Source organism: Monodelphis domestica, chromosome 3, assembly GCF_027887165.1.
Source record: "Monodelphis domestica isolate mMonDom1 chromosome 3, mMonDom1.pri, whole genome shotgun sequence".
Taxonomy (NCBI): Eukaryota; Metazoa; Chordata; class Mammalia; order Didelphimorphia; family Didelphidae; genus Monodelphis; species Monodelphis domestica.
Window position 1 is genome coordinate 137,103,243 of NC_077229.1, and position 26,989 is coordinate 137,130,231.

The window sequence follows — 26,989 nt, forward strand, 5'->3', positions numbered from 1 at the left end:
TTGCATATCTAATAGTGTGAGAGGCAAGATTTGAATTCAGGTATTCCTGACTTTTGAGGCCAGATCTTTCTTCATTACGCCAGGATTGTCCCTGGAAACACGAGAAAAACAAAAAGCTATCTATTTAAAGATTTTCAAAGCAATGCTAAGTGCAGTTGTAAAATCCTGGAAACAATTTAAATGTCCAACTACAAGGCATTGGGTAAAAAAAAATTAAAATGCAAGTAAGACCAACAAGCATGTGGAATAATAAATCTGTAAAGACTTTTTTTTTTAAACCTTTACCTTCCATCTTGGAACCAATACTGTGTATAGGTTCCAAGGCAGAAGAGAGGTAAGGGCTAGGCAATGGGGTTTAAGTGACTTGCCCAGGGTCACACGGCTGAGAAGTGTTTGAGGTCATATTTGAACCTAGGACCTCTCATCTCTAGGCTTGGCTCTTGATCCACTGAACTACCCAGCTCCACCTTGTAAAGACTTTTATAAAATAATACAAAGAAAAAAAGCAATTAAAATATTGGAGAACACATAATCATATGAGAGAAGGAAAAGCAAATAAAAATTGAATAGATGAAAAATTATGATGGAAACTTTGAGTGAATAACTCAAAGTGCTCTGATTTTCTGCCTTGAAATTAATTAAGTGTAAATAGTTACTAAGTTAAATTGTTTATATTGATGTTCAGTGTTTAGTGTTAGTATTAAAAATACTAACAAGTTCATTTATATTTGACTCTACCTTAGTTCAACTTCATCATAAATAAAATAAATGAAATTTCATTGAACTTCCTCTTTTTAAATTTCTTGAAAATGAAATTATAATTTTTAATATTCTTTTTAAAAATTTGAATTTTGATTCTCACCCTCTTACATATCCCTCCCCCCACCAAATTGAGAAGGCAAGAAATGTGATATCAATTTTACATATGAAATCATGCAAAATATTTTCATATGAACCATGTCACAAAAATAAAAAGCAAGAAAAACGAGTGGAAACTATGTCTCAATCTGTACTCAGACTCCATCAGTTCTTTCTCTGGTGGAAGACAGCATTTTTTATTATAAGTCCTGCCTTGGGTCATTGCTTTCATTAGAATAGCCAAATGACTCATAGTTAATGATCATAAAAAGTTTTGCTTACAGTGTACTGTGTTCCCCTGACTCTACTCACCTTACTCTGTATCAGATCATATAAGTCTTTATAGGTTTTTCTGAAATCATTCCTACTCATCGTGTTTTATGGCAAGATATTATTTCATCACATGGGTTTATGGGGTGTTCAGGGAGGTCTAGCACCTTTGGGGGTAGGGGGTACCAAGCCCTTTTCAGCCCTACTTATCTACCTTTGGCATTCATCTCAAAACCAACTCTTACCTGAGGCTCCAAGAACCTGTAGCATTCATAGAAACTACATCCAAGTTAAAACATCTCAGCAGATGAGTTATACCAGGTTGAGGGTACCTGATGGGCCTGAAACCCATCTTTAAAAGATGTCTACTGAAAACATGTGAAAAGTGCCTCCTAGATGAATGGGCAAATGAGAACAATTTGTTCCAGTGGCCAAGAAGACAGTTGAAGCAGGCACTGTGGGGAGACTTAGAACTTGGTCAGACTTCAAGACCAAGGTAATCCATTGCATTCTAGGCCATTGCCAGCCATCTTTTGTCTTGCCACTGGACTTGGATGGCTCTGGAAGAGAGAGTGAGACTGATACTTTTGTGCAACTCTGCCTTACAATGACAGTTTAGTAAATTGTTTTACATAACTATATATAGATATATATTTATATACATATATTATCATGCAAAACAAATTCCTCATTAATTATGTCCAAAAGAAAATAAAGGAGAGGAAAAAGGAAGAAAAGAAAATATGTTTCAATCTGTATTTTGAGTTCATCAGATTGGACAGCAAGTTTTATAATGAATACTTTGGAATGGTGGTCAATCATTATGCTGTTCAACATTCCTAAATGGAATATTATTAATTTAAATTATTGATTATAACACTAATATTAACTATATAACTAATACTTTAATTATATAATTAGCTTTATTAATATAATTAAACTAAATAATTATTTGTTGTTAATGAAATAGATTATGTTTATAATATATTTGATATTACCTAATTTATTCTACTGGTTCTTCTCATTTCACTTTGTATCAGTTCATATGTTGTTACTTTTTTAAACCCTTACCTTCCATCTTGGAATCAATACTGTGTATTGGTTACAAGACAGAAGAGTGGTAAGGGTTAGGCAATGGAAGTTAAGCGACTTGCCCAGGATCACACAGCTGAGAAGTATATGAGGCCAGATTTGAACCTAGGACCTTCCATTTCTAGGCCTGTCTCTCAATCCACTGAGCCACCCAGCTGCCCCCTATATAAGTCTTTCTGAAACTATTGCATCATTTCTTACAGCCCAAGAAATCCCTGCTTTTAAGTTTACATTCTAATGAGAGAAAGCAACATAAAAAGAGGAACTAGACTGGGTAGAGATGATGGCATGATTTGGAATGGTCAAGAGGTGATGTTCAGACCTGGTTCTGATTGAGATAGGCTGAAAGTTTATCTGGCCCAGCTCATGTTCCCACCAAGAGCTTGAGTGACCTGGTTTGGACCTAGAGATGTTTAGCATTGAAAAGAATGATTTGGGATAGAGGAGAATGGTTTATAAATGGAGATGAACCCTAGACTTCATGCCAAAGGCTGGACAATATAAATTTTCTCTAGTCATAGTAGACCAATTGACCAGATGGCTGGAAGCATTTCCTGCGACTCAAGCCACAGTGGCTTTTGTTGCTAAGGTGCTTTTAAAAGAGATTATTCCTCGCTTTGGCCTGCCAGCATGTATTGATTCAGATAGAGGAAGTCATTTTACTGATTCTGTTCTAAATCAGATATATTCTTGCTTGAGGATAACTCCCAAATTCCATGTTCCATATCATCCCCAGAGTTCAGCCAAGTTGAAAGAATGAACAGAGAACTTAAAAGTATGATAAGCAAATTATGCAGTGAGACACATTTAAAATGGCCTGAAATTCTCCCTCTGGGTAGGACTGATATACTTCTAAGCCAATACAAAAGGACTTGAACCTAGTGTGAGACTCGAGGTTGCGACGCTTGACATATGTTAACATGTAGGACTTCCTTATATCCACACTCTGTGAAAATACTTACAGACAAGTACCAAAGTTTGGCTATCATCCTGGCTCCCCTTATCCCTGAGAATGTAGGTAAAAATCAGACCAGGGAATGACACCTCCCTATCAATCTCTATCAATACAAATCTGGTCCTTTTTTTCCCCCTCCCTTATAGTATGGCAATTTCCTGTAGCCTTGGAGGCAAATGGTAAGTGAAATATTACTGCATTCTGTCCTATAGACTTGTGGGATTAGAAATTACTTTAATTGAACCCTAATACAAGGGATTGTTTTGGATACATAGATTTTTGATATTTGGATTCTGAATTTGAATTCATCCTTCTTAAAAAAAAGTTTAATTTTTCTTCCATTATTTTTTTTCTTTTTGTTTATTCTTTTTATAATTGACTCACATACCCCATAACTCAACCTTGCATTCTGAGATGAACTGGGTGTTTCTCAACACCCTCTTCAGGGGGAATTGTATTTTTATAAAATCCAAGATTTAGAATTTTTGTTTGAGACCTTCAGCGAAGAAGCTTTCTAACTGCTAAAATCCAGAGAATGAACTGTTTGTAGAAAGATGCCTAAAACCTTACACTACATCAGGAAGATCCAGAATGAACCTTGGGGTGCAGTTGATTGAACTGAAGGTTGATTGAACATTTATTTCGAATGCATTTGTTTTGTATGTATACTCATGCCAAAGGGGACTGCCCCCCAACTGGCTTTTTGTCAATGCACCTAACAAGTATTGGTTTTGTTCTCTTTTCCTCTTATCCTCAAATTATTTTAATTTCATAGCTGGTATATTTACAAGATCCATTAGAGAGACTAGTCTTCTGTGAGTCTCAGGGGGAATGAATAAATGGAGATTTTGAACCCTAGACTTCATTCCCCAGAAGTCCTTGGTATTTCCCAGAATTCCCTATAATCTCTCCTGGGTCTCCACATTGGTGAGATCACAATTGGTATTTAACTGGTAGTAACATTTCCCACACTCTCTCTTCCTTTGAAATGATGCAGAAAGTATGGTGGTAAGGTGGGGATGGCTGAAATGGCTAACCAGCCATGGGCACGTGGTTTTTTATTTTGTATCCTCTTTATTGGGGTGTATGGGGTGCTCGGCGAGGGGTAGTATCTCTGATATGGAGGGCTTGTCGTGCCCTTCTAGGGCAGCTCTCCAGCCACTGACCCTCACCTGACACCCAGCTCTCACTTGTGGCTCCCAGTAGCTGCTAGCATGTGGCAGTGGCCACACCCTGGGCAACGGCTTCCAACAGGCCGGCTAAATCTTGTGAGAGTAGCCATCGGGTTGATGTCGACCCCTGGTGAACCAGGGCTTTGCTCACCCAGCATGTGAAGACTGCTTCGGCCGAACAGATGGAAGAAACCAACAAGAAGGTTCAAAGGCTGAGATGGCGATGCAGCAAGGCACTGTGGAGTGCTTAGGGCCTGATGGAGCACAAAGGACAACTTGGCCATCCAGTGCGGCTGAGGAAGTCTCCAGGTGTAACGACTTTTCGTGCCAATGGACCCAGGCTTCCAACGCCGAGAGAGTGGGACTGTCTCTGTTCATCGACTTTTCCACTTAAATCTTCATGCACAGGTGTCTTTGTGCACAAAAACGCACAAAGACAATCGTCATCCTCGGTTCAAGAGACAACCAACATCCTCTTTATTCCTTGATTTCTAATGATCCTTAACAAACCTCATGAAATATAATATTTTTATTATTAGAGATATAAATTTAATTTTTACATTGGGAAGGATAAAACAAATGACTTCAAGTGTTTGAAGGATTCTAATGGATAAAAGAGATTATACTTCCTCTCTCTAGAGGGGTAAACCAAAAGTAGTGGTTAGAAGTTGCAAAGAGGTAGATATAAGTCAGATGTAAGGAAATGCTTCTAATAATTAGACTTATCTATAACTAGCATGGGCTGCTTTAGTAGGTAGTAACCTCTGCATCTTCTCTTCCTCCAAAAGAAATCTTTAAATAGAATCTGAATGACCATGCACTGGATTATTATAATGAGTATTCTATTTTGGGCTAGATTGGACTAGTCACTGCTGATGTCTTTTCTAAATCTAAAATTCCATGATCCTAAGGTTTTCCCATGTGGACAGAATCACTGATAGTTTAGGTATGTTTAGGTATTCATATGAAAAGAGTTGGAGGAAACTTGTCTAGGATAAGAAGGAATAGAAAGTTAGGCTTTTTATAAATAGAGGGTGTCCCACAATTTGTGAGAACACATCCACCCAAATATTGATATATATCCATTTTATTTTCCATATTTCTTTCATTATGGATTGAAAGCTTCAGTTGCATTTCTTTCCCTCCTAGTGTATTTCATGTTGTTGTTTCAGGGTGGGAGGGTGTGATCCCTCTCATTGTGTCATTTAAATAAAAAAGAAATCTGTTTTCTGAACATTTTTCACAAAGCCTTTGCTGGAAATCAGGAGAGCTGCCCCAATAGACTTATCCCTGCCTTCTAGCACTCCCAGCTTTGAGGTTTTATTGAAAATTGGTCCACTGTTTATCCTTAAATGTGACATAGTACTATAGTAAATTTTGTCTGTGCTCATCTGTGTTGCATGGATAGGGATCCATCAACTGAGCCTGCCTCCAAAAACTATTAGTGAGAGGAAGGCAAAGATAATGGATTTCCTTAACATCTTCTGATTTTATCTCAGGTCCTCAGTGCTTAGGTTGCTAGGAAACTGAGCATGCAGTGCATCTATTAGTAAAAAGGGCTTCCTGAGGTCAGACAATGAACTGTTTTTGTTAATGGCTTAAAAAAGCAGCAGTTGCCAGGGAGCAAAGAAGCACCCAGTGCCTGCCTGGGGCTAGGTAAATAATTTGAGTCTGTTTTGTACTCTGAGCATATGTGGGTAGTTTGTGTGGATGCCTAGTTTGACCTGTCCTAGATTTCCCATCTCCTCCTACTTAAGAAGAGGCATTAAATTCACAAATTTTCTGGTACAATTTCTGGTACAATTGTGTAATCTGATTAATTTGGACACTTAATTCAGCTTGGTATCATGGAACAAGCGCTTGATTGGGAATCAGGAACCTCTGTCACTAACCATATGTTGCATGTTGAGTTGGAAGGGGACCTCAGGAACTATGCAATTCAATACCTCCCTGAACAAGAATTTCCTTTACAACATAAGCAATGAGGTCGCTCATCTAGCCTTTGTTTAGCCACTTTCAGTTATGATAACCAGCTATTATCCAACTTAGCCCATTTCACTATTAGATATTTCTAATCATTTGAAAGGTTCCCCTACATAAAACCTAAACCTGCCATTTTGCCATATTCTCTCATTACTCCATGTATCAGTCAACTCCAAGTCCAGGCCACCCACCCATGTATGGCCTCTGCCATCTCTCCATGGCTTTCCCAGGGTTCCAGAAGCTTTTCTCAAAACATACTTATCTTGAATTGCCTGTTCCCAGTGTGGACTTTCTTTTGCTTTCTTTCTTTCTTTTTTGCTTTACTTTTTTGTGCTTTTTCTTGCTGTGAGTAGGACCCTCCTGGGCCACACAGGGCATAATATTACTATCTTCCATAGGATTAGATTTTGAAGAATTGTTTTGAACGGACTAATCCCATGTCTATCTCAATTGATTCTTTAATTTTTTTTTAATTTAAACAAGAAGTTTTATTTAAACAGCAAAATGTTTGACTTGAAGGGAAAACTATCTAGGATCCATTTCTTTTTAGTAATTTATCCCTACTGAGAGACAGAGATTGCCCTACATGTTATAGCTAAAAGTTATACAATTGTCCTTGGTTTTACAATGATAAAAGAAAAACATTGAAATTATTCAAGCAAAAAAGGTGTGCAAGGATTTTTTTTGTGGGTTTTTGTTGTTGTTAAAGAGTGAGAGCAAAATAACTTACTGGAATATAAAGATAAAAGCTGATTGAGCATGCCTCTAATGGAGAAAAGGGAAATTTTCACAAAACCAGTTTGTTTTTTCCCCTTCCCATCTTTCTTTGATGTTGATCAAAACATACCACTGGTCATTTAGTTAAAAAATGCATTATGCCTGTGTACATACACCAGTTACTTGGTGTATAATAAAGGAATGGGGAAGGGAATCAAAGAAGAGAGAAAACTATACTGCAGTAGTCAGAATGTGGAGGAACCATATCTTGATTTTCTCATTGTGAATGTATTGTTTTCCTTGGGAATACAGTTCTGGAGCAGAATTGCAAATTCTCTTTTTAGTAAATGTCTCCTGTCTGCTGCTAAAATACATCAATTGTATTTTCATCCTCCATTTCCAACTCTGCAGGTGTATCTGTTTCATTGATGGGCTGCCTATCAAATCAGAATCTGATCTGTCTCAATGACAAACTCTGTTGTTCACAATAGGCTTTTATTAGTTTACTAAGTGGTGTGTGCCTCTTCATCTTAAACTATACCACTGAACCATCTTGCTGTGCCACCTTCAAATGAATGTGGTCATTGTTTTCAGTCTTGATGCTTTCCTTTGGCTTCTCATCGGCCACGGTAAGTCCAGAGGTCTTTTCAGCTGCTGCTTCACAAAAGAGCCACCAGAATGGTCTGCTCCAAAGGAAGAGGCAGAGAAACAGAAGCAGCAGCATGAGCAAGAGGAGGATGAGAAGGAAGATGATGGTGAGGATGGAGAGGAGAAGGAGAAAAGGAGGAGGAGGTGAAGTAGAAAGAGAAGCTCAATTGCTTCTTTCTAGCTAATATTTTATTTTAATTCATCCTTCAGCAGTTAATACACTCCCATTCCCTCATATTCTCCTCATCCCAGTGATTCTGAGCCTCCTATACAAATCAATCACATTTTACATTCCTGGCTACTCACTCTCTTACTCTAATCCCCATTAATCCTACTCCCCAAATTTCCCACTTCAGATCTACCCATCTCTTCCACTGTGTTCTTTGGAATGCCTTTTCCATAATTAACAAACTTGCTTTCATCTTCAGCTTTGTCCTATCTCACTCCTTCCATCTTCTGACTCTCACTAAGTTCACTAAGTTCCTTTCTGGGGACATGGCATTGAAATATCAATATTAATTTGGAGGGGTTTAGGATGGAAAACACATAGGGATTAACATATAAATATTTTGCTTTTATTCAACAAAGAGGAGAGGTTTGGGAAAGGAGGGAGATGGAGATGGAGGTCTTACAACTTAATCCTTTAGTTTAAAACTCCTAACTAATAATCCTATCTTCTCATATCCTAAACTCCTAAGGGCCAGTACAACAGAAAGTGCAGAGATCTTACATATAGAGTCTTTTGGCAAGTAGAAGCTGGAGTCCAGAAGAGGAGTCCTAGTGTTATGGGGGTGCAGAGGTGAACCCCTGGGGTTTGGGAAGGATACCTTTCTGCGAGAATGCAAGACTCTGAAACTTAACTTAAAACTAAAAAGAGAGACACTTCCCAGCTGTGTGACCCTGGGCAAGTCACTTGACCCCCACTGCCTAGCCCTTACCACTCTTTTGCCTTGGAGCCAATACATAGTATTGACTCCAAGATGGAAGGTAAGGGTTTAAAAAAAAACACTAAAAAGAGAAATTTACTAGTTTAGAAAGTAATATTGAGAATGGCCAGGAGGATAGTACAGGTGGTACAGCAAGATGGAAGGGCTGCTCCTTGGGAAGACAGAATAGATGGAAAAGCTGTCCCCCAGGGAGGACAGCATGGATGGAAAAGCTGTTCTCCAGACGACATCAATTCTGGGGATTTTATACTCTTTACAACATATGCTGTATCATGGTGTGGTCTTGACTTTAGAGTGGTAAACCCTTAGGCATTCGGTCAGGGGTTTGGTCATCTGACTGGAGTCTGCCTGGAGGCATCAGGAATGACCCTCATAAAAGATTCTTTAGTTTTAGGGAAGAGGCAGATGTCTGAGATACAGCCCATATGGAGGTATAGCCTGGAGGTGCATCTCTCTGTCCATCTTAAATCTAAAGGAGGATCAAAGAGGGTAATCCTCTCAGGGAATTATAGGACTTATTAGATGTTTTGGGTTAGGAGTCATGAGGATGTAAGGGAGCAAAGGAATTTCCCTGATAAGAGTTTGCCTGAGTTTTGGGGGGTACAATGCCCATGTCACTAGGTGGTCTAGAGAATGGCTGGGGCTCCCAATCTTTTCCTTGGTCCACCCAAGGGTAATTGAGACACTCCTATCCACTCTTGTCCAAAGGGCTGCTTGCAGGATGATCTAGAGATGTCCACAGGAACACAGATCAGCAACCTCTAGCTTCTTTGGCAGTTGCAAACCTCCAAGTAAGTCCAACAGTATCCTCAATGGTTTGGAACTGCCAGCTCTAGGGATTCTCTGCCTGTCGATCATTCTTATGCACTAAGCATTACATTGTAACAGCATCCATAACCATCCTTTCTAGGACTTTTCTTTGGCACTTTTATTCATATCCTCCCACCCTTTAACCTTAATTCATTGGCAGCAATGGGTTATTCAGAATACTCCTTGCTTATCATTAACACCACCAGAAACTCTTTCTATCACCTCTACTCAGCAACTTGTTCTCTTTTGAAGTTCATTCAATCCAAATTTATCACCAATGAAAACTATTAAAAAAAACCCTTGCCTTCCACTTTAGAATTGATGCTAAGTATTGGTTCCAATGCAGAAGAATGGTAAGGGCAAGGCAATTGGAATTAAATGACTTGCCCAGAGTAACACAGCTAGGAAGTGTCTGAGTCCACATTTGAACCCAGGACCTCCCATCTTCATGTTTGTATCTCTATACAACTGAGCCACCTAACTGCCTCTTCAATAAAGACTCTTGTGTGTCAGCACTGGCACATGTAGCCATTTTCAATGACATAGGGCTGCATGCGGGCTCAGTGAACCTTGGGGACTGGGAGCTGCTGGGGCAGCTGTGGCCATGGCCATGCTCCAGTCGGCCCCTGGGGAGGGCTGCTCCACCTGCTGGCTGTGGGGGGTTAGAGGGGGGCAAGTGGCAGGCGACTGGGACAAGTGGGGCTGGGGGGGGGGTGGGGAGGAGGAGCACGTGGGGGCAGTTAAATAATATCAAAACCAACAAAAGAAACAGATTTGACAGATGAAGTTAGTAGTGCTTGCTTGGGCTTGAAATGTACAAAATAGGAACCTTCAAATGAAGATTTAGTCAACAAAATTTAGCAACAAAAAAGTCACTAATAGGCAGGTTAGTTAAAGAATTCCCCTTCCCTCACTTATCGTAGTTCACAGCACCCCACACAAGTTAAATAATATTAAGACCAACAAAAGAAACCGACTGACAGATGAACAAAGAAGTCACTAAGCAGGTAAGTTAAATAATTAGTTTTGGGATTACAGTTCTATATTACAATTATACATTTTTGTTATTTAAACTATAAATATTGTGAAATTATGTTTTTTTTTCCTCAAAGTGGCACACCACCCGAGTTATGCTTGTTTTTTTTGGTGAATTTTGACACACCAAGCTCAAAAGTTTGCCCATCACTGCTAGGATATTCTTCCTTCTTCAGTGTGCCCTGTACCTGGTTCACAGTCTTTCTTCCATGACTCTTATCCTCATACTAGGGGATTTCAGCATTCATATTGATACTCGAATGCCTCAACTTCCTAATTCCTCAATCTATTCATTTCTCAACGCCCCCTCCTATACTGTACCTCAGCTATATTTTGCCTTCACTCACTGGTGTTCTCTGTGAGAATTTCCATGTTCATAAACTTCAAAATTCCTTCACCAGATCATAATCTCTCCATCGTTCTCACTACCTTTATGACCTAATCCTGTTCTTCATCATTGTAGCAGCCTCCAATTCCCTACACATTGGTTCTTTCCCATGTTATCATCCCAATACTCTCCTTTCTATACCTGGATCCCTTGAGGAAGTAGTTCAATTCTATCCTATTGTTTACTCTTGTTCCTGGGACAAGACATTTTATCTCCTGATTACATTTTCACTTACTGTCTGTCCCTCACGCCTCAAATATTCTTCTTCCTTAACTCTCCCTCCTGGTTGCCCTCATTTCCATCAAAATTTAGCTTAACTCCCTTTTCTTTGAGACTTTTTTTGTTGCCCTCCTCCCCCACTGCCTTTCCTTTGAGATTACCTTCCTTTTGTGTACATAGTTTCTTGCATATTGTCTCCCTTATTAGAAGGTGAGTTCGTTGAGGGGAAGGATCATGTTGTTGGCTTTTTTAGTAATCCTAAGATTCAGCACAGTGATGTTTCAATTACGTATAACTCTTTGTGTCCCCATTTGGGGTTTCCTTGGCAAAGATACTAGAATGGGTGACCCTTTCCTTCTCTACCTCACTTTACAGATGAGAGAACTGAGACAAACTGTTGTGACTTGACCAGGGTCACATAGCCAGTAACTGTCTGAGACTAGATTTAAACTCAGGAAGATGTCTTTTTTTTTTTAATTGAAAATCTTTAATTAGTTAATTAATAATATTTTCCCATGGTTACATGATTCATGTTCTTTCCTTCCCCTCTGTCCCCCCCAATAGCTGACATGCAATTCCACAGGGTTTTACATGTATCATTGATCAAGACCTATTTCCATATTATTGATAATTGCACAAGGTTGATCATTTAGAGTCTACATCCCCAATCATATCTCCATCAGACCATGTGATCAAGCAGTTGTTTTTCTTCTGTGTTTCTACTCCCACAGTAGGAAGATGAGTCTTTCCAGACTCTCAGCCTGACATTCTATCCACTCAGCTACCTCATTAACCCTGATATATGGAAAACACTTAATCAAGTACTTGTTGCGATGGCATGAGCATTGTACCTCCAGAAACGCAGGCAAACTTTTATCAGGGAAATTCCTTTGCTCCCTTATATCCTCGTGACTCCTAACCCAAAATATCTAATAATCCCTATAAAACCTTGAGAGGATTGTCCTCTTTGATCATCCTTTAGATTTAAGATGGACAGAGAGATGCACCTCCAGGCTATACCTTGATACCATCAGGCTGTATCTTAGACATCTATCTGTTCCCTAAACTAAAGAATCTTTTATGAGGGTCATTCCCAAAGCCTCCAGACAGACCCCAGTCAGATGACCAAACCCCCCACCGAATGCCTGAGGGTTTACCACTCTAGAGCCATGTCTTCACCATGACACAACATCTTTTTGTAAAGAATGTAAAATCCCCAGAATTGATGTCATCTGGGGGACAACTTTTCCATCGATGCAGTCCTCCCAGGGTAACAGCCTTCCATCTTGCTGTTCCACCTGTACTATCCTCCTGGCCATTCTCAACATTACTTTCTAAATTAATAAATCTCTCTTTTTATTTTTAAGCTAAGTTTTGGAGTCTTACATTCTTGCAAAGGTATCCTTCCTGAACCCCAGGGGTTCACCTCTGCACCCCACAACAGAATGACTTCAACATTCTTCTTTCTGAGGTCAAGCAGATCAAGTCTTTTCTGTAAGACAGTCCTAAATTTAGACACTTAAAGATAGATACCTGTGTGACCATGGAGAAGTCATTTCCCCTCTTTTAAAAAAAAACTCTCATCATCTATCTTAGAATCAATACTAAGTATTGGTTCCAAGGTAGAAGGACAGTAAGGGTGAGGCAATTGGGGTTAAATGACTGGCCCAGAGTCACATGGTTAGCAGATGTATGAGGCCAGGTTTATACCCAGGACCTCCTATTTCTAGGTCTAACCCTCTATCCTCTTAGCCACCTTATTGCCTCCCCATTTCTCCTCTTTTTGAAAAAATTATTTTTATTATCATGCAAAACACACTTCCATATTGGACATTGTTGTAAGAGCACACTCATACATACCCCAAACCCCAAAATAAAACCATAAATCCACTGATGTGAAAGATAGGATTCTTTTATCTGTACCCATCCAACTATATCAGTTCTTTTTCTGGAGGTGGGTAGTGTTCCCCATCTTAAGTCTTTCAGATTGTCCCAGATCATCTCATTGCTATATTTCTCCCATTTTCAAGGTCGTTTTCCTTATATGCAAAATATAGGGCTTAGACCAATTTTCTCCTAAGGTCACTTTGAGCTCTAATATTCTTAGAATATTTTAGCCACTTGCCATATGCCCAGGACTATACTAAACATTTTAAGGGTGGAAGAAAAAGACCATAGTTTCCCATCCTCAGGAGTTAATGTGTATTTTAGATCCCAGCTCTTTGGAGGAATGGGGAAAGAGAAAGATTTGTATAGATGAAATTTGCTTATTGTCTAAACTAACTAGATACAGAGCCTGCTTCTGAAAGGAAGAGGGATGGAGGGACTGACCATATTATAAGGATATCTAGGATACCAGTAGGCATATAATAGAAAGAAGACAAAATTTGAGTTAGAAGACCTGGTTTTGAATTTTGCCTCCACTAATTTGCTAACTTTGTGACATGGGATAAATTCTGTTTACTGTTAGGGCCTCAGACTTCTTTGTAAAAGTGAGGCAGTATTACCTATCTCTGTCTATCATATGGGTTGACCATGAGGATCAAATAAAACAGCATTTTTAGAAATGTTTCCCATGAAGCTGAATGGTGCAGTATTTAAAACATAGGTCTTGGAATCAGAAAGACCTAAGGCTAAATCCAGATTCAGACATTGAGAAAATCAATTAAATGCTTGGTGCCTCAGTTTTATCTGTAAAATGGGAATGACAATAGCACCTACTTCTCAGGGCTAGTGCAAGACTAAAATGAAATAATATTTGCAAAGACCTTTGTAATCTTTAAACTACTATGTAAATACTAGTTATTATTAGCATTATTAAAAGTAAACTATTCTTGCTTGGCTGTCAAAAGGACAAGTGATTAGAAGTCTTCTCTAGAATCTTAGACCTAGAACTAGAAGAAACGTTGAAGAAAACTAGTCAAAATGTTTCATTTTCTAGAGAAGACATGCTGATGATGTCTAGAAAGGTTGAATAATTTGTCCAAGGTCTCAGAGATAATGAGTAACAGAATCAGAATTTGTATTTAGGCCTTGTGACTCCAAATTCCATACTTTTCCCACTGAATTCTTTCCTTTACACAATATTCCCTCCCTTGAGAAATGATGAGATCTGTAATGTGCTCTCCTTGAGTAGATAAGCCTACTTGCTCAGTAATTTGATGATCTTTGCCAGTCCTACGGAAAATTAAAGTCCCCATGTTGGTTAAAGAGAAGTGATAGTTGAGGACTCCATCTGTTCCAACATCAACCTGATGAGTGGATGTGGGCACTTTTCTAAGTGAAGAATCTAAATGGTAATTCTCCCTTGGCTGGAGAGTTACCAAATCAGGCAGGAGGAGGTAACTGTGATTTCTGGGCTGATCATTCATTTTAGCTATTGTTAATTTTTTATTCAACAATTATATGTATCTTCAGGGGTCAGCCAGGTTGAGATTTTGACAGATGTGTCCCAGAATCATTGGAAATTAATTACAGACCAATAAAACAGGGACAATGAGGTCTTGATGTAAAGTAGTTAAGGGAGACTGAGATTATAGGATAGTCTAGGGCCATGTTGGTGAACCTATGGCACATGTACCGAAGGGGCTGCTCCCTTCCTCCTTTCTGCAGTGCTTGAGGGCATTTTCCTCCATCACCTGCCCCTCTGCCCAGCAGCCCAATGGAAGCTCTTCTTCCCTTCCCATCTCAGGTAAGGGGGTGGCTCGCAGGTGACGTGAGGGTGCACTTTGGGCACTTGTCTCTAAAAGGTCTGCCATCATTGGTCTAGGAGACTCAGCAACTTAGAATCTATATCCTAGCATTCTCTCGGTTTTTTGGGTATTAGAATAATTCCTATTTAGCTTTGGGCTCTGCATCTGGTGAATGGGACACAATTCCAGAGTGTTTGGCTAAAGATTGTGAAGTGCCTTGTAACTGGAAAGAGAGCAAAGGCAGGGCTAGGCATGACCTTAAGTGGAAGAGTTACTTAAAGGGAGTAATCAAGGCAAAAATATAACTTCTTTACCCAACATCTCTCCCAATATTCTGCCACTGATATATGAAATTCTATCATTGGCATTAATTCTGAGGGGCCTTCTAGAGATATGTGCATTTAAGCTTAATTAAGACCCAATCTTAACTAGAGATAGCTGGGGATAGATATAAGAAGAACAGTAGAATTGAAGTTAAGAGAAATCTGAACTTAAATCTCATTTTTGTCACTTATCTGTGTGACTTTGGGCAAAATAATACCTCTGTCTCCACCTTAATTTCTTATTTGTAAAATGAGGACAGTACTGTTTATAATGCCTTTTCCATGATGTTGTTGTAAGGATAGATAAGGTACTTTGCAAACCCTAAAGTATTATATAATCATAATAACAGCTAACATTTACAGAGTACTTACCAGGCTCTTTGCTAAGAATTTTATAATTTTAATTATAATTATTATCTCATTTGATCCTCACAGCAATCCTGGGAAGTAGATGCTATTATTATTCCCATTTTACAAATGAAGAAATCGAGGCAAATAGTGACTTGTTCAAGATCACATAGTAAATGTTTGAGACTGGATTTTGAACTCAGATCTTCCTAACCTGGACCTAGTCCTCGTTCCACTGTAAGAACTAACTGCCCTGTATCAGTTATTATTAATTCACTTTCTAATTAGCATGGATTAGTTGAGCATTCTTTGGACACAAATAGAGATCTGGTTTGGTTCATAAGAGAGAAGAAGAAAAACTAAAAGGTAGTTCATAATAGTAAGGAAAAACTAAGTGGATGAAGAATGCTTATTGCTTAGGCTATGCATATGTACAGTTGGAAAGTCAAGCTATTGAACTCATTCATTAGTATTAAAATCTTGTTCCAGACATAGCAAAGGAGGAATGAACCTGGCCTAGAATTAGATAGGAATTGGCTGGTTCACTTCTGAAAAATTGGAAAGTTATTTGAATGAATCCCAAACTTCTCCTTGAAACACTTTAAATAGGATATTCTTCTGGTGATGCTGTAGGACTGTGAATTCTGATATACTTGAAGAGTTTGAAGAACTCAAATTGATTATGACCTAAAGGATCAGACTCCAAAAAATGGGGTTTCACCAAATTCAAAGCTGATCAGTTTGGGGATACGATAGCTGATAATTGGGGGACTAAAGAGTGGGACTAACCAGTGTCTATTGGACAGGTAGTGTGCACTCTACTCATAAGGCATGTCTACTGTGACATAGACCCTTCACAACCATAAATAAAACTATGTACGACTAAAAGAAAGAGGGACTTATTAGGCCAGAGCAAGCTATAATCCGTTTGATTCCTTTTAATCATCTGCAATGTGAAGAAAGGTTGAAGTCAAAGGCTTTTGTGGTTTGTGGTGAAATTGGGCCTTGGACCTGGGACTAATCTGGACCATGACAAGTAGTTTCATTTCCTGGTCTCTTTAGTCAGCAAGCAAGAGACTAACTTGGGCAGGAAGGGGAAAATTTCATGTTTGCATCTTAGAAGAGAAGTGTCTTCCTTTTGGCCCAGCAGCTGTGGAATGCCAGGAATCTCCACCCATCTCAGGGATCTTCCAGAAACCCAAAGGGGATTTGAAACTCAGTGAGAGAAATGCTGAGCAATGTTGCCACTGGTTGACTGACTGACCACTCAACTATTATAGTGCCAGGAAGAAACAAGTGCTACCAAGTTACTAGTGATTTTCTTTGGGGGAGAATTGAGGTCAGCTTATTGGAAACTGTTCTTTATCTATCTATCTATCTATCTATCTATCTATCTATCTATCTATCTATCTATCTATCTATCTATCTATCTTTCTACCTTTCTATCTATCTATCTAAATGACTATATCTAGGGCATTAACATGAATTTTGAAAGATCTTTTAAAATCATAGGTTTAAATAAACTTTTGAATGATTTAGCTATACAAGTCCCACTTTCCTACTTGTTTTGAAAGCAAGAATTAATTTTCCTTCTCCTCCTTTTCTTCCTCATGCTCATGAAAAGATGTTGGGTCTTAGCTTGGTGGCTTAGAACCGTGTCTGTTGGCCCATGATAAATGCTTAATAAATGCTGGTTGATTGTCATACTTTTCTGGTTAAGCTCTTGTTACCTAGACAGATTCCTCTGAAATCCTGAATAAATGTGACAGCTTTTAGCCATCTTCTGGCACAGGAACTATATTTCAATTTTGCTTTGAAAGCTGTAACCAAATAAGTATTAATTGCATTGTCATTTTCCCAGAATTCAACAATTCCACAATGTTATCTTTGGCTAGCTCATATGGGAGATATCTCAGAAAGCCCCCAAATATAATTGAACTTCTCATCATCAATCTGTCTTCTGAAAAGTTTCAGATGGTCTTCTAATGCTTCAAAGTCAGTGACACTCAGAGATAATATTGGAAAGGGACCTTGGAAAGAAATGACTGAAAGCAGAAAGGGAACCAGTGTTCAGTCAATAGAAGTATCTAAACTCCTGGGTAGGTGTCCTTTTTGAGAATTTTCTTACTTTCTTGGTCCATCCAGAAAAATAGGGAAAATTTGCACATGAGACTTCCTTAGTATCTTCAGAATATCTCTTCATACATGAACCCAAACTTTGTAATCTTAGAAAAAAGCAATTTTGTAATGGAAAGACGGGCCAGTGGGAACTCAGCCTTTAGAACATGAACAATATTTTCTTCTTGCTGCTATTTACTACATGGAAGTTTAATGGTCTTGCTTTTAGGCATGGATGAGGAAAGCATTTTAATTGGCTTTTGGGCCAAGCTGAATGTACAAGCAAATATCTTAAATAAATGGAAGAATTTTCTTTTCCTGGTGATGACTGAAGTAAAATTGCTTGTAGATTCTGAGTGGGGAGGGAGGAAAAGCAACAGAAGAGATAGTGGCTTGATGCCTTCTGCCTACCACCAGCTGATTTATCTTTATACCTGACTACCAAGTGACCATGAATGCATAGACTTGCCTCTCTTTTGGTCTGTGACAATTAAAAATTCTGAGAGACTGGGTTTTGGGTAAGAAAAGCTAATTTACTTATTAGGCTAGCAATAATCAATAAATTAATGGTCAGTGATGTCTCTAGGTGATCAAAGACAAATGTATTAGAATATTCATAGCTGCGCTCTTTGTGGTGGCAAAAAATTGGAAAACGAGGGGATGCCCTTCAATTGGAGAATGGCTGAACAAATTGTGGTATATGTTGGTGATGGAATACTATTGTGCTAAAGGAATAATGAACTGGAGGAATTCCATGGAGACTGGAACAACCTCCAGGAAGTGATGCAGAGTGAGAGGAGCAGAACCAGGAGAACATTGTACAGAAACTGATACACTGTGGTACAAACGAATGTAATGGACTTCTCCATTAGTGGCAATGCAGTGATTCTGAACAATTTGGGGGCGGGGGTGGGGGGGATTTACAAGAAAGAACGCTATCTACATCCAGAGAAAGAACCATGGGAGTAAAAACACAGAAGAAAAACAACTGATTGATCGTATGGGTCAATGGTGATATGATTGGGGATTCAGATGGTATGATCACGCTAGTGCAAGCATCAACAACATGGAAATAGGTTCTGATCAAGGACACATATAAAACCCAGTGGAATTGTGCCTTGGCTATGGGAGGGGCATGGGGGAGGGGAGAGAAAGAACATAATTCTTATAACCATGGAAAAATATTCTAAATTAACTAATCAAATACAGCTCCCCCAAACAAACAAACAAACACAAATAAATAATCACACACACACACACACACACACACACACACAAAACAAAGACAAATGTATTCAGCATCTTGAGTCATTAAATGGAAAGTTCATTATTCATTCTACCCTTGGACAATCCAGAACATCTCTAATTGGTGGATACCTAATGAGGAGATGGATTACTATTTTCTAGTCCCTCCCAGATTCCCTCAAGAACATGGGAAAATTCAGATGCCTCATCATGGGATTCCAATATCCTTGCATGGGACTCTGTCCTCAGATTTGTCCTGGATAATTGTACTGCTGTTCGTAGCAAAGTCTATTAATTTGATTGTCCCACAATGTTTAGTTACTGTGTACAATGTTTTCCTTGTGAGGGTAGCCATCAGGTCGTCGTGGACCCCTGGTGAACTAGGGCTTTGCTCATCCAGCATGTGAAGACTGCTTCGGCTGAACAGATGGAAGAAACCAATAAGAAGGTTCAACGGCTGAGATGGTGACGCAGCAAGGCACTGTGGAGTGCTTAGGGCGTGTTGGAGCACAAAGGACAACACAGCCATCCAATGCAGCTGAGGAAGTCTCCAGATGTAACAACTTTTCGTGCCACTGGACCCAGGCTTCCAACGCCGAGAGAGTGGGACTCTCTCTGTGCATCGACTTTTCCACTTAAATCTTCATGCACAGGTGTCTTTGTGCACAAAAACGCACAAAGACAATCATCATCCTTGGTTACTGAGAGACAACTACTACTACTACTGCATGGGGTTAGGTCTGACTCTCTAGTCACCAACCACACTCAGAGTTCCCTGACACTAAGCACATAATTGATGTGTAGAGCCTTCTTCTCATTCTTTGAATCAGGTGGAATTTTGTTAGAGTCTAAGGAGAAGAGAGTGAAGTAATGAAACATGAAATAAGTACCTGGGTGACTCTTATCAAGCTGGTGACTTAAGAGGACCAAATAAAAGAATGTTTGTAAACAAGCCTAATGGTTAAAGCCTGTCTTATGATCTAGAAATAGATATTCTATTAAGATGTTATTCTTTTATTGATTTCATTTTTACTTATGAGGCACAGATAGTACCAGTATTCAATGTGAGGGAATGACTATCTTACAACTTTGGGAGAAAATGTTCTGAGGTTGCCTCTATGGATCTATTTTTCTACTGTGGACATGTAATAGAATTTTGGTGAACAGTAATTCCATGGAATGGAGTGTTTAGTAATTGGGGGTGACATGGAGTAAGGGCACCGGATGTGGTAGAGACTTGAGAGGGAAGTCATCAAAGAGAATTTGGATGGATGGGAGAAGAGAGGTGCAAAGTGATTATTATCTAAACATTATTTGAGCTTATTGACCTCAATAGTCAACTTTATTCCCCTCCACAACACGAAGATTAGAGCATCTCAGATCAGAGATAGGAACTGAATGGGAAAACCAACAAAGGAGTCACAGGATTTTAAAGCAAGGACAACAGTCTTAGGTTACATCTTGGAGAGAGGTCATATAATAGAGCTCTAGGGAGGATGATGAAAAGGGAAGAAGCTGAGATTTGCCTCAGGCAAGCCACACATGATAAAGTAAAAATAGTAAAGATCTAGAGCAAGCATGATTTTCATAAAATCATAAAATTTTGCAAAACTAAAAGCATCCCAAGGGAGAACTTGGCCAAGTGCATATAAGACTGACCACAGACTCTGAAAGATATGGGTCGAAGTCTGGCCTCTGTCATTTGCTTATTATGTGACGGTGGGCAAGTTACTTAACTTCTGAGTCCCAGGCAATTTTCTAAGATTATAATTTGCAGATCTATTACTTTGGACAGTTTACTTATTAATGATAGCAAAAATAATAACATTTCTAAAATAATTTACTGGTTATAAAATGCTTTTCTGATAACAAACTTAAGAGATAGGTTGTTGTGAAAATGTTATTATTCCCAGTTCACAAACAGAAAAATGAAGCTCAGAAATAAGTGATTTATTTGCCTGTGGTCACACAGCTAGTTAGTGGGAAAGAATGAACATTTAATGTTCTTTCCAATTCAATTCAACAAATATTTATTAGGCACCTTCAAGAAATCATGTAGCCCATGTGTGATATACTGTGCGAGGAGGCAGTTGGCATTTCAAAGTCAGAAAAGAAACAATCCTTGCCTTCAAGGAACATAGATTCTAATGAGAGAATAGAACTTTTTTTTTTTTGATAAATAAATGCAATGCACATACAAAGTAATTGCAGAAGAGAGAGACAGTGAGAAACAGAAAAGGTCTGAGGAAAATTTTTGAGCTGAGGAGTTGCGTGGTCAGATCTATGTCATACTCTCTCTCTCATATGAGGAAATTGTAAACCTAGTGAATTTTCTGTAGGGGGGAGCTTGGTGGTAAAGTGAATAGAATGCTGGGCCTGGAGTCAAGGAGACTTATCTTCCTGAGTTTAAATCTGGCTTCAGACATTAATTAACTGGGTGAACCTGGGCATGTCATTTAACCCAGTTTGCTTCAGTTTCTTCATTTGTAAAAGAAGATGGAGAAGAAAAGGCAAACCACTTGAGTATCTTTGCCAAGAAAACCCCAAATGGAGTCATGAAGAGCTGAATACATTTGAAACAAAGGAGCAAGAATAATGAAACATGAGTTTTCTGTAGCCAGAAATGCTTTTTGTTTCCAAAATTTCTCTTATATCATCCCTTGACTAGATTTATCACAAATATAATATCATCACATTTCTATAGTACCTTAAGACTATAAATATTTTATATGCAAAAATAGGTAGCAAAACTATAATTTTTCATATTTTACATATGAGTTGAGACTCTAACATATATATGATTTAAAATTTTTTTTTGTATTATGGATCCCTTTGATAGTTGGGTAAAGTCTATGGTCCCTTTCTCAGATAAATGCACACAATAAAACACAAAGGAAATAAAATATATTTCAATAAAGCTGTATTTTTCCCCATCCAAGTACATAGATCCCCTGAAATCCATTTCAGATTAAGAATCTCTTCTCTATGTGGTTATGATTTGCTCAAGCTTGTGTACCTAGGAAGCGGCAGAAACAGGATTTGAACCCAACTCTCACCTAACTGCTCCTTCCATCATATCTGTCTGACTCTTTAAAATGTTCCAATACATATCATGTGAAAGCACTGGTTTAACCTATAACAGAGTGTTTACCATCTCAGGGAGAGAGGGAGAGAATCTGAATCAAAAATGTCAGAACATAATTGTCAAAAATTGTTTCTACATATAATTGAAAAATGTATTTTAATAAAAATGATACTTAAACTAAAAAATTACATATATTATGTTGTTCTAGAAAATAATACAGAATATCATGGTGAATAAAAGATATTAAATGTGAAAAGAACTGTGGTCTAGGGAGCAGAGATTTCCCCAGAATACGCACTCTCTTATTGGAATGCTGAGGGTTTGGATGATCTCTGTGGAAAGAATAGTCTCTAAACTGGTGACTCCAAACCTCCCAGGGGTCTGATTCAACGTTCAAGAGACAATGTGGTGTTGTCTGTGAAACTGATTAATGTTGGTCTCTACTGACTCTTCTCTAGCAGATCCAAAGAAAAGTAATGTAAATTGATTAGCTTTTTCTACATCATGAAACAAAGGACCTCAGAATATTTGTCAAAATATGACCCCGTTTTTTCACTCTGCCAAGAGTCTCAGTGCATGATTAAATCACTTACTGATTCTAGTGAAAATGTGGATTTAAGGGTGATATGGCAGAGAGTTTTGAAGTTGTTTCAGTCAATGGTTTTCAGTAAAAGGAAAAATAATATTGGATTGATGGTTGGGCTGACATGTCTAGAGACTGATCTTTATTCTCTGAATAGATGAAAGTGCAGCAAGACTTGTGACTGGCCGAACTCATAAAATGCCTTTGATATTGACCTTGAAGATGTTAATTTTGTAAGTCAACTTTTCTCAGAGTTGGTCCACATCTTTCATCCTTCAGAATATACTTCTTGGATGTTCACCCTCCTGACACTATAAGAATAAAAAAAGATTTCTTTCCATGGGAAAGGGAGAAAAATAGAAAAAGAAATGTATTTTGGACAAAGGGAGCCCAGAGACATAAACTGCATTTTCCTCAAGTGTAGTTTCCAACTGAGTTAGAAATTTAAGATTGATTGAATGGTGGAAATGAGCTTTCAGGTGCCTGGGATGAAAGTGTGGTTATTTTTTCCTTTCTATCTCATTTCACCACATTTTGCCCTGACTTTGTCATTTAATACCCAAGGCTCCAAGAAAATAAAGCTGTCCTTATCCAAAGTATAATAGAGAAGAACATAGTAGACATATGCTCATTAGAATACATTACCAACCGATAGTTGTACAAGAGAAGTAGTATCAAGATGGCATCAGGGAAATGTACAATTCGAAAAGAAAGTGGGCTGGTTATGGGCTGAGAGGAAGATGGTATTGTGAGAAAATTGAGGAGATTACCACAGCAAGTGGTTAATTGTGGAAATTGAGTGAAACACACCGACTTCAGCTCTTGACTCAATTCTGGAGCTAGCTTAATTCCTTTTCTACTCAATTATGAGCCTAGTCCAAATTTTGTCTTGTGAGAAAAATTTATTCAATCGTGGCAATTGGGAGAAAACTACATTGCATTGTTTGAACCTAACCCTGCATGGCTGGGAATTTGGACCACCTGTAACTGCTATTTAGAGACCTTTAACCAAAGACTTAGGTTATGTTGACCATAAACACAGTCAGATATAAAGATTATTGTAAAGAATTTTCTCATGATTGTACACGAGAACTGTACAAGCAACTTATATATCTTATCTGAAAACTGGCCCCCTATTAATCAGCTATAGTTTCTAAGTGTTTTTGATTATTTACAGATACTTGGGAAGGACCTTTTCCCCTTGAATTCAGGTTATTCACTCTCCCCCTCCTAACTTGGAAAGTCCCTAATCTTTTATCCAATTAGAAATCAGATTGCTTAATGTATTTTTTCCTTTTAATTAGTTGGCTTTATTTGATTAATTATTTTTAATGTAAAAACTCTGTGACCTCCTGTATTTGGGGTCCAGTCCTAAATCAGGAAGACACTTGGTCCCTATTTGTGGGGTGATTGGCACGCATTGTTTAGTAAATGGATATGCTCAGATGTTTAAACCTTGTTTTCTTCAATCATTACATATTTTGCTCATTACATTTTAATCAGTGGTCAGCCCATGCGTGCCACTGGTACAATCCAAGAGGGTTAGAGAAAGGCTCCAGCATTGATTATGGAAGATTTAGGGAAAGATGGAGAAGAGGAGCACATAAGTGAATTGACAGCTGTTTTAAAGTACTGCATTTAAAGCCTGCACTGTTGCCCTCACTCATCTTTTCTTTATGATCTGTGGAAAGCCTTTCTTTGAAGACAACAGCTCCTTTCCATATTGCCAGAGGCCAGGTCCCATCCATATGCTGCCACTTTTTGGAAATGATGTTTCTTTCTCCTCATATATATTCCATACTTTAGAAAATCATGGAATGTGAGAGCAGGAAAGGACCTCAGAGGTCACAGTTTGATCCTACTTAACAGAGCCCCTCTTTTCAATATCTCTGGGTGGTTATTCAGCAGAAGGCTGGGTGAATGTTCTAGAGGTGGAGAACTCACAGTGACTTCCTTTGGCAGTCCATTCCACTTTGGAGCAGCTCTAATTATTAGAAAGTTTTCCCCACTGTTGGGCTAAAATCTCCCATTCTGAAATTTTTACTCATTGTTCCTACTTTTTCCCTTTGGAAAGTACACAAGAGCTACTTAGGCAGCCTAGAATTATTAAGGTACAAAATACATTAGAAACCATCTAGTTTAGGTTTGCAAACTTTTAACCATGGACTCCTAACGTTGTACATGTTGGTAGCCGTAGAATTATTACCAGTGATCTGTGATAAGCAAACAAATCTTGCACAGACTGAATAAATATCTCCATATGCATATTCATATTTTTCAACATTAATGTTTCAGATATAATAATAAAATGCAGTTATTTTACAAGTTTCTCAATTCATAGTAGCTATCTGTCATGTTTTTTCTTTTCTTTTTTTTTTAAACCTTTACCTTCAGTCTTAGAATCACTATTGTGTATTGGCTCCAAGGCAGAAGAGTGGTAAGGGGGTTAAGTGACTTGCCCAGGGTCACACAGCTGGGAAGTGTCTGAGTCCAGATTTGAACCTAGGATCTCCCATCTCTAAGTCTGGCTTTCAATCCACTGAGCCACCCAGCTGTCCCCCCTTCCCCCCCCACCCCCATCATGTGTTTTTTCAATCAGTAATTAATACTACTAAAATGTTTATCAGGTTGGGTCTAACAGTTTTTTGTCTTAAAGAGTACTTCTCATGCTTGAAAAATGTGGGATCTTGCTCATTAAAAAGGGAGAGTGTTTTAGCAGATGAAGAAACAGATATAGGAGATGTGACTTGCCCAAGGTCACGTGAAAGTGACAGGTGAATAACTATCAGAGCAGAGAGAATAGAAAGACAAGAGCATGAATTTAGGGATGAAGGCACCTTAGAAGTAATAGGGCATAAACCCTTCATTTTGCAAATGAAGAAACTGAGGTATTTTGCTTACATAGGTTCAAGTATTAGAGATGTGATTTGAGATGGTGAGATCCAGGAATCCTGTCCACAAACCTAAAGCCCTTCCCATTACTCAATATATATATATATATATATATATATATATGTATACAGATTAACCCTTAGAATCCATCTTAGAATAAATACTTAATATTGAGTCCTAGGCAATTAGGGATAAGTAACTTGCCCACAGCTAGGAAGTATCTGAGGCTAAATTTGAACCCAGGACCTCCACAATGGTTTAGTCTCTCCATAATTCAATTATTCGTATTCAGTCGTTTATATATTGTCTCCCCCATCCGACAGTAAGCTCCTTGAGAGCAAGGACTGCCTTTTTCTTTGCATCCCCAGCACTTAACACAGTGCCTGAAAAATAGTAGGTACTTAATAAATGCAAAAAAGTTTAATACATGCTAGTTGCATGACTCTGAAATATATCAACAATAATCCTTCAATTGTTATATTAGTACTTTTTTGTTGTTGTACAACAGAAATGGTGTTGCTCTACCCCATCATTTCAATGGAAGCTGGCATAGTGTTTAGACACTCCTGACTTATCTAGCCAGTATAGACCATTTGGGGAGAGGGTGACTAATATGAATATCAGATCAGGATATAGTTGATTCGGTGACAGATACATTACACTGGGTATTGATCATGCCGTTGCTTAAGCCATCTACACTAAAGAAGGAGACACAGAAGAAGAATTAGCAAAGCTACTAGCATCATATACCTATATTAGTGCAAATACTAAGTATTTTCCCTAAGATGCTACAGCTCTATTAAAGTCATTTGTGCCCATAAATAAATAAATAAATAAATGAAAATATGTTTCAATTACCATAAAGATTTTTGAATGTCACAGCAGTCTCAAGATCAATCAACTATTTCATGTTCTGCTATTAATAACCAAGGCATGGGATTTTATGTAAATTTTATGTAAATATAAAAGTATTATTAGTCAGAGATATAAATAGAATCAAGAGTCATGAATTTCATAATTTTTCTCCCATACTATACTTAGCAGTTTTTCAGTTTATAGAAATTTACTTGGCCAAAGGCGTGACATTTACATTGACAATCAAACTTTTTAAAAATAAATTTTTATGACCGCATATTGATTTCCTATTAGGAATCAATAGAATGAGGCAGCTTGGAAGCACAGTAGATAGAGCACCAGGCATGGAGTCAAGAGGATCTGAGTTCAAATGTGACCTCAGACACTTCCAAGCTCTGTGACCCTGGACAAGTCAATTAACCCTGTTTGCTTAGCTTTTCCCCTTTTCTGTTTTAGAATTGATAAGAAGACAGAAGGTAAGGATTAAAAAAAAAAGGAATCAGTAGAACTCATCAAGGCTACCTGATCTCATATACCTGTTCAAAACCATAAGATGAGGGATTAGAATCCAGAAGACAAAGGTGAAGGTGGGGGAGAAAGAATGGCCCTGAAACAACCAGACCTTTCCCTCCTATGAGGAAATTGTCTTCTAGCCAAAGGAAGAAGCCTCTTGTCTAAGTGGAGGTTTCCATTTATAAGTTAGGATGTTGCTGAAAGGGACTTTGTATAGAAATGATATGGATATGGACAGAAA

At 38.3% G+C, this 26,989-nt stretch overlaps 1 pseudogene; it reads right to left on the minus strand.

Moving 5' to 3' along the window:
• Positions 1-7,387: 7,387 nt before the first annotated feature.
• LOC100617469 (small ubiquitin-related modifier 2-like) lies at positions 7,388-7,771 on the minus strand (annotated as a pseudogene).
• Positions 7,772-26,989: the final 19,218 nt, after the last annotated feature.